Source organism: Jaculus jaculus, chromosome 4 (assembly GCF_020740685.1).
Source record: "Jaculus jaculus isolate mJacJac1 chromosome 4, mJacJac1.mat.Y.cur, whole genome shotgun sequence".
Lineage (NCBI taxonomy): Eukaryota > Metazoa > Chordata > Mammalia > Rodentia > Dipodidae > Jaculus > Jaculus jaculus.
Genome location: NC_059105.1, coordinates 16989939 through 16998276, shown reverse-complemented (window position 1 = coordinate 16998276; position 8338 = coordinate 16989939).

Sequence of the window (8338 nt, the reverse complement as noted above, 5' to 3'; positions counted from 1 at the left end):
TCTCTAGTGAAACGTGAGTCTTGGGGTTCCTCACCAATATGCCAATATATGGCAACATACCAATAAATTTGGGTATCCCTAGATTATTGTTTTATGAATTTAAAGAATTAAAATCCACAGACCAGAGGGTAAGGTTTAGAGAGACTATTAGATTCAGAGAAGGAAGAGGAAAAAGCACAGAGAGCTCCCACCATGTAGAAGGCAGGTGAGGATAAAGCCCATGTTGGAAACACACACACACACACACACACACACACACACACACACACACACACACGGGGAACAAAAGCATGTAGGCTGTGCCCATCTGGAAAGCATCTATCTATAATCGACTCCAGTGCATTTCGCTCTCAGGCTGAGGTGAGTTCGGAGAGAGAGGTGACAGGTCTGGGCGCAGGGGGCGGGCGCTGGCTCTGGCTCTGGCTCAGGAAGAGGCCAGCACACCTGAGAAGGGCCGCTGTCACTGACGATGAGCCTGGATCAGAAGTTGAGTTGCAGTTCTGCTGCAGCAGGTGGTTCCTTCTTTGGGCCCTCCCCTCCCCTCGCTAGCTACCTATACAGAAAGAACTGCCTTGCTCCTATGTCTCCCTCACCTCGAGCACACACCAAACCAGTGCACACGAGCCGGAGCGTGTTAGCAATGGCAGGAAGCCTTCCTTGGTAGGCCTGTTCTCATTCATCATCCCCCCTACAATAAATAAATAAAATATTTTTAAAAAGAAAGGATAGAGAGAGAGAGGTGAAGGGGAGGAGGAGAGAGAAGAAGGAAGGAAGAAGGCTGGTTGTGATTTCATGGTAGGGAGTAAGGGTGCCTGTTCCCTTTCAGTACCGGTCAGTCCTGTTGATATGCTATCAGGAAATAGGATCAATATAACGATAATGTTTATTCTGTCTACTCTTCTGCAAAATGGGGGAATGTGTCCCCCAGAGAGCGGCAGATGCTCAGACCTTCTCACAATGAGGAGGCCCAGGCCTGCTTGCTCCCCAGGATGAGTAGGACACCTGACTCTTGGTCCAATTATGCCCTCATGACTCAGGCTTCAGCAAGAGATGAGGGTGCTGCTGGGTAAAAGGTCTGCCGACCACTGACAACCCCTAGGAGAAAAGTGCCGTGCTACTTCGTAGATGTAAGGGATGGAGTTGGCACAGTAGGGACAAAGTCAACTGGACTCGAGGCTAGGTGCTTTGAGTGGCCTGGACCAATGTGTTGGAGTCAGGGTTTCAGGCAGTCCAGAGACATAGGAGGAACAGAGGCGCGTTACCCAGACACGAGGGCCCTACGCTTATCTGGGCCATGACCAGGGCTTCTCGAACCTTTTCCATGCATGATCCCTTTCACCCAAGAAATTCTTAGGTGGAGAGGTATATCTATCAAATAGATACACAAGTATTTATTGCTAATAAGTCATAAAGAAATTGACTGTAGGGCTGGAGAGATGGCTTAGCAGTTAAGGCATTTGCTTGCAAAGCCAAAGGATCTGGGTTTGACTCTCCAGAATCCACATAAGCCACAGGGGGGCCTGGAGTTCATTTGCAGTGGCTGGAAGCCCTGGTGTGCCCATTCTCTCTCTCTCTCTCTCCCCCTCTTTCTCAATTAATTAATTAATTAATTAATTAATTAATTAAAAAAAGAAATTGACTGTAGCCAGGTGTGGTGGCACACACCTTTAATCCCAACGCTGGGGAAGCAGAGGTAGGAGGATCGCTATGAATTCAAGGCCAGCCTGAGACTACATAGTGAATTCCAGCTCAGTCTGGGCTAGAGCAAGATCTTACCTCAAGGGGGAAAAAAAGAAAAAGAAAAAGAGGGGGAAAAAAAGGGGGCTGTAAATTTAATTCTTTGGTATACATATACTTTTACTAGTTCAAAGCAAATTTTCATACTAAATGAGGTGGAGCTGCTTATTTGACATATAGAATGAAATCTTGGCTGAATATTTGATACTGCACAACATAGAACAACCTCAACATCTTTCAGAGATGATCAATATTTTGATTTTATAATTGTCAGTGCTGGGAATGTAGGTACACATGAGCACATCTTACAAAATGGCAGAGTTGTGTATGAGACATTTCCTAAATTATTAGAAAATCTGTCCTAATCCCAAACCAAGATTCACTTAAATCAGCAACTCAAACTACAATTTTTAAAAATTCACCATTCTAATACAACACAATCCAAAGATGTAGTAATTTGATACTTAAATGCTAAGGAATAACAGGAGAATATATAAAGTCTCCGTTTTCCATAATTAAACCATTATGTTCCTATGAGAAAAGTTTGAATGTCCATTAAAAACAATGAAATTCACAGCACACAATAGTCTTGAATCTGAGCTGAAATGTTTCAGGCAGTGTTTGTGCGTTTTGTGTGGCGTGAAGGCGCATGCATGCAGTGTGCTCAGAACCAAGGCTGTAGTGATGTCATGCAATGCCACACAGGTGTGCACAGCCAGAAACACCTCAGATTCATTGCGTGCTTATTTCAGATTAATTTTTGGTTGTTGCACATTCAGAAACATTTCACTATTGCCAAATTTCTCACAACTCCCTGGACAAAATCTTGGACCCTAGGAAACTCCTTACATGGTATCAGCCAGAACCTTTGCATACCTTTCCTTTGCCATTGCCTACATGCTAGAATGAACATCCCCATATTAGGCATAGGCTAGCAACCTTTAAACCCACCAGTCCCCTTAGGCTCTTCTTCCCCACCTTCAACTGCTTATAAATCCATTTCCCTGGCAATAAACCCAGAGCTGTTCACCGAAACTGACTCCCAGGAATGATTCTTTCTCTCATCACCAGCACACAACGTTGGTCTCCACGGTTGCCTGGGACACCTTGTGTGTGTGGGGACCACGCCGCCCGGAGGACCCAGGAACGCACAGTGATCCTCCTACCTCTGCCTCCCAAGTTCTGGGATTAAAGGTGTGAGCCACCACACCCTGCCATTTATCCATTCTTTTTTTTTTTAATTTTTTTTTGTTTTTATTTATTTATTTGAGAGTGACAGACACAGAGAGAAAGACAGATAGAGGGAGAGAGAGAGAGAATGGGCGCGCCAGGGCTTCCAGCCACTGCATGCAAACTCCAGACGTGTGCGCCCCCTTGTGCATCTGGCTAACGTGGGTCCTGGGGAATTGAGCCTCGAACCAGGGTCCTTAGGCTTCACAGGCAAGCGCTTAACCGCTAAGCCATCTCTCCAGCCCATTATCCATTCTTTAATGAGTGGGACAGCACTGATAATATGGTGTTGGCATGGGGAGAATGAGCCAAACCATGGAATATACAACCCAGTAATTCACCTAGAGGGTATAACCTTTGACTTAAAACCTTGCAAGTCAAAGTATCAAGCTATTGCTTGAGAATATATACATAACTGATTACCCTGTGTCATCTTAACACCCCTAGTAATATGGGCGCAAGTGTTATCAGTGAACTACGCCATTTTTAGCATCATTCACGGTACTGCGTTATCGAAAGCTTGGGATATAGCTGAGTGGTAGAGCATTTGCCTAGCATATAAAAGGCTCTGGGTTTGATCCTCAGAACTGGAAAAAGCAAAAAAGGAACTGGTGACACATGCCTAATTCTCAGCATTTGGAAGGCTGAGGCAGGATTATAAGTTTAAAGCCAGCCTGGACTACATAGTAACTCCATTTTTTTTTAACATTTCAATTTAAAAAATTTATTAATTAACTTATTTTAAATGTTTTATTTATTTAATCAACAGAGAAAGAGGGAGAGAGAGAATTGGCATGCCGGGGTCTCTAGCCACTGCAAACGAACTCCAGACACATGTGCCCCCTTGTGCATCTGGCTAATGTGGGTCCTGGGGAATAGAACCTGGGTCTTTTGGCTTTGTAGGCAAACACCTTAACTCTCAAGCCATCTCTCCAGTCCCCCCACTTTTTTTGAGGTAGGTTCTCACTCTACCCCAGCCCGATCTGGAATTCACTATGTAGTCTCAAGGTGGCCTCAAACTCCCAGTAATCCTCATACCTCGGCTTTCTAAGTGCTGAGATTAAAGGCATGTACCACCACACCCGGCTACTTATTTATGGGGGGGGGGGGAGAATGGGTGTGCCAGGGCCGCTAAGGAACTCCAGATGCATGCGCCACCTTGTGCATCTGGTTTACATGGGTCTTGGGGAATGAAACCTGGGTCCTTAGGCTTTGCAGGCAAGTGTCTTAACCACTAAGTCATCTCTCTAGCTCTTTAAAATTTTTTTTGTTTATTATTTGAGAGAGATCCATGTTAAAAAAAGAGGCGGGGGGGGCAGAGAGATGGCTTAGCAGTTAAGCGCTTGCCTGTGAAGCCTAAGGACCCCAGTTCAAGGCTCAATTCCCTAGGACCCAGATGCATAAGGTGGCGCATGTAGCTAGAGTTCGTTTTCAACCTGTCACTCTCAAATAAATAAGTAAAAATTAAAAAAAAAACTTAAAAAAAAAGGCAAAAAGGAAGCTGGGAAGATGGCTTAGTGGATCAAGTGTGGAGATCTGAGTTTCTATCCCCAGCACCCACATGAATGCCAGGTGGGCATAGTGGCCCACTTCTAATGCAAGCATGCAGGAGGCAGAGCTGGGGATCCCTGGGGCAAGCTGCCCAGCTAGACCAGCCACAGTGGTGAACCTGAGTTCAAGTGCGAGCCCCGCTTTAATAAATACAGTGGAAACTGATTGAGGAAGACACCTGAATCAATGCCTGGCCTCCACAAGCATGCACACACATGCACCACATACATACAATATCCATACATACACATGCAAAAAACATGGGGAAAGAAAAAGCCACTTCCTCCACCCTAGGCCACATCGTACTGTCTACCACAGTCTAGTGAAAGGTCTGCAATCCAGGTATTTCCAGAGATTTTCCCCAAGCCACATAGATCCTGGGCTCGGGGGTCTTGAGTCTCTTCCCTTCCCAGAAGCCTAGATACCTCCCACTGATGAAGCCTGATAATAAATGAGTTCATTACCCTGGCTACTGGGGCCCGTGACAGCCCATCTGCTGGCATGATTAATTAAAACTTTGACTGGCGATGGAGGTGCCATCTTAGGGCTGGAAAGCAATTAATTGGAGAATGTTCCAGTCATTTCTGTTGCATCCTGAAGAGATCCATGATAGTAAGAGGGTCTGTGTGGATTAATCCCATTGTCGCATTCTCCTGTCTCTTCCCTGTAGGGTCTCCTTCCCCGGGCAAGCTCACTCTTTGTAGCCACTCACATAGGCAGTGTGGTGGGAACCAGACCCTGGGCTGGGGAGATGGCTCCGCGTGCAAAGCGCTCACTGTGCACAACTGAGGACCTGGGTTTGGATACCCAAACTCCTGTACTCCCAGTGCTGGGGAGGTGGTCGCAGAGAACCCCGGTGGCTCACTGGCTAGCTAGTCCAGCTAAATTGGTGAGCTCTAGGTTCAGCGAGAGGCCCTGTCTCAAAGAATATGTCTCCATATTGATTTCTGGCCTCCACACACAGATGTACACATCTATACGCACTCACATATGAACACACCTGCAAACTGCACATAAAATAAAACAGATCCTTAAGTTCTCCAAGTAGGACATGGGAACATTTCAACAGGAGGATTCTGTACTCCTCCCAGGAGCAGGGAGTATTGGTGCTCAAAGAGAGTCCCTCCTGCTTCCTTGACCCTGGGCTGCAGACTTTCCATCTCTATATTTTTCAGGGTTCTCCAGAAAACCATAATTAATGAGATACATGCATGCATATGTACATACATACATACATGCATGCATACATACATGGCCTTCCTGATCAAACTGCCCCTGGATTCCCCAATTCCCGGATACCCTGTGCTGGAGAACGTGTGTGACAGGCATTGAGTGAATAGGCCACATCCCTGTTCCCTGACTCCTCCCAGTTTCCTGCGCCTGGCTTGGGGAGGCCTGGTCCCTGTGTGAGGGCTGTGGAAGCAGGCCTTTTGCTCTGGCATCCTGACTGGCCCCTGGGTACCGACATCTCTATTCCCCTGAATCCAAGGGCACACAGGCCACTGTAGGAGCAGGCCTCTTGCCTCTGGCTCTCCAGGTTCCTGGCACCTGGTTCCCCAACCTGTGACCCCCTGTTCTGAACAGTACATGCAAGTGGAGTGAGCAGGCCAGAGCTCCCAGTTCCCCGGGTCCCTGTGATGTACCTGTGACCTCCACAATCTGTGCATCTGTGGTTATAACTCCAACACGCACCAGTACGCCAATCTGGTTCACATTGAAAACAGAGCACCCTCTGAAGATCCTACGAGGACAAAAACATGCTTCCTCCTCAATAAAATAAAGTGTCTCCCCAAGACAGGTAGCCAGTGAAAGTAAGAAAACTGGGAGATCTCCACCAAGGATGCCTAGTCCCACAGTGGAAGCGTCCAATGAAATCATAGAGAAATCAACAGAAATTTAATCCTAAAATGAAAACACCACAACCAATGAGACCTTGGTCAAAAGAATCGCTGAACTGGAAGCCAACCATCAAAAAACCCAACAATTGTGCCAATGAAATTGAACAGAATCGTTTCTTAGAGTGTTCAGCTTTTGACAGTAGGCTTAACTTGATTGAGGAAAACGTTAGAACCCTCAAAAGATATGAATGAATTGAAGGTAAGCCAAGAAATGGAAGATCTCAACAACCAATTGATTAAGCTTCATGAAGACTTGGTCAAATGTAAGAATGAATTCCAGGAAGCATCAAGAAAGTCAGAATGTGAACAGAAATCATACCTCAAAAAAGAGATGGACATGATACAAAATAACACAACAGAATACATAAATACATGCATGCATTCTTTGACCAAGGGTGGGGATATGTCCAGATAAATCCAACATAAGTTGAAAGATGAACTTATCACATCATAAGATGACAATGAAGTCTTGTCATAAGATGAAAATGCACTTAATAACCTACTGAGTTGTTTGGTTAAGTGTCCTCCCCAAAGGACCATGTTTTAAAGCCTTGATCATCAGCCTGTGGTTTTATTAGAAAATGGTGGAATAGCTGGGCATGGTGGCGCACGCCTTTAATCCCAGCACTTGGGAGGCAGAGGTAGGAGGATTTCCGTGAGTTCAAGGCCACCCTGAAACTACATAGTGAATTCCAGGTCAGCCTGGGCTAGAGTGAGACCCTGCCTTGAAGAACAAAAACAAAAAGAAAGAAAGATAGAAAGAAAGAAAGTGGTGGACTCTTAAAGAATTTAAGAGGCAGGGCTTAATGAGCAGAAGGCAGGTAGCTGGGGTGTGCCTTTAAAGGGGCGGCACCCAGCGCCTCCTCTTCCTGCTTTCTGGCTGCTGTGCGGCAAGCAGCTTCCTCCACCACCTGCTCCCATGACTACAACCTCACCACAGGCCCAAAGGTAACAGGCCAACCAATTTTGGACTGAAACTTTGAAAAATTGTGAACCCAAATAATATGTTTCCCCTCTGTTAAGTTGATTATCTCAGGCACTTTGTTATAATAATAATGCAAAGCGACACACTTAGAAAGCTCCATAACAGAGCAAGGCAGAGTTCTGAACAAAACCAGTTGTCCACCCTGTGATCACATGGCCGGCCGGGAGCTGCAACTGCCCAGAGTTGAGAACGACTATCGTCTTGCTGCAGACTACCAGCCTGGGCAAAGATTAAAATTCCAAATTCCAAGTACAATTTCTTCTGACCAGGTATACTTTCACATCATTGTAAAGATGAAAAAAAAAAATGCAAGTTGGACCATTGTAAGTTGGGGGACACAATAATTTGAATGGGATCATTACAGGAATAGCAATGGGGGAGATTTCTCTTTTATTTGGCTATTTGGTTGAGACATGTCTCTGTAGCCCAGGCTATCCTTGACTTTTTAAAATTTAATTTATTTTTTATAGCCTTGACTTTTTAAAAAAATATTTATTTGATGGATAAAGAGAGAGAGAGAGAGAGAGAGAATGGGTGTGCCAGGGCCTCTAGCCATTGCAAACGAACTCCAGACGTGTGCAACCCCTTGTGCAGCTGGCTAATGGGGGTCCTGGGGAATTGAACCGGGGTCCTTGGACTTTGCAGGCAAATGCCTTAGCCACTAAGCCATCCCACCAGCCCTAGCCTTGACTTTTGGCAACCCTACTGCCTCGGCCTCCAGAGTGCTAGGATCACAGGCATGAACCACCATGCCTGGCCAGCGGGGGATCGTTAAATAGGTTCTTCTTGGGCTTCTCTGCTCGGATTTAATTAGCCTGGCCAGTGATTGAATGCTGAGTCCTCAAACTTCTCCAGATGGGGTTGGAGCTATAGCTCACTCTGTGAAGTGCTTGCTTTATAAGCATGAGGACCTGAGGCCAACTCCCAGCACCAATGT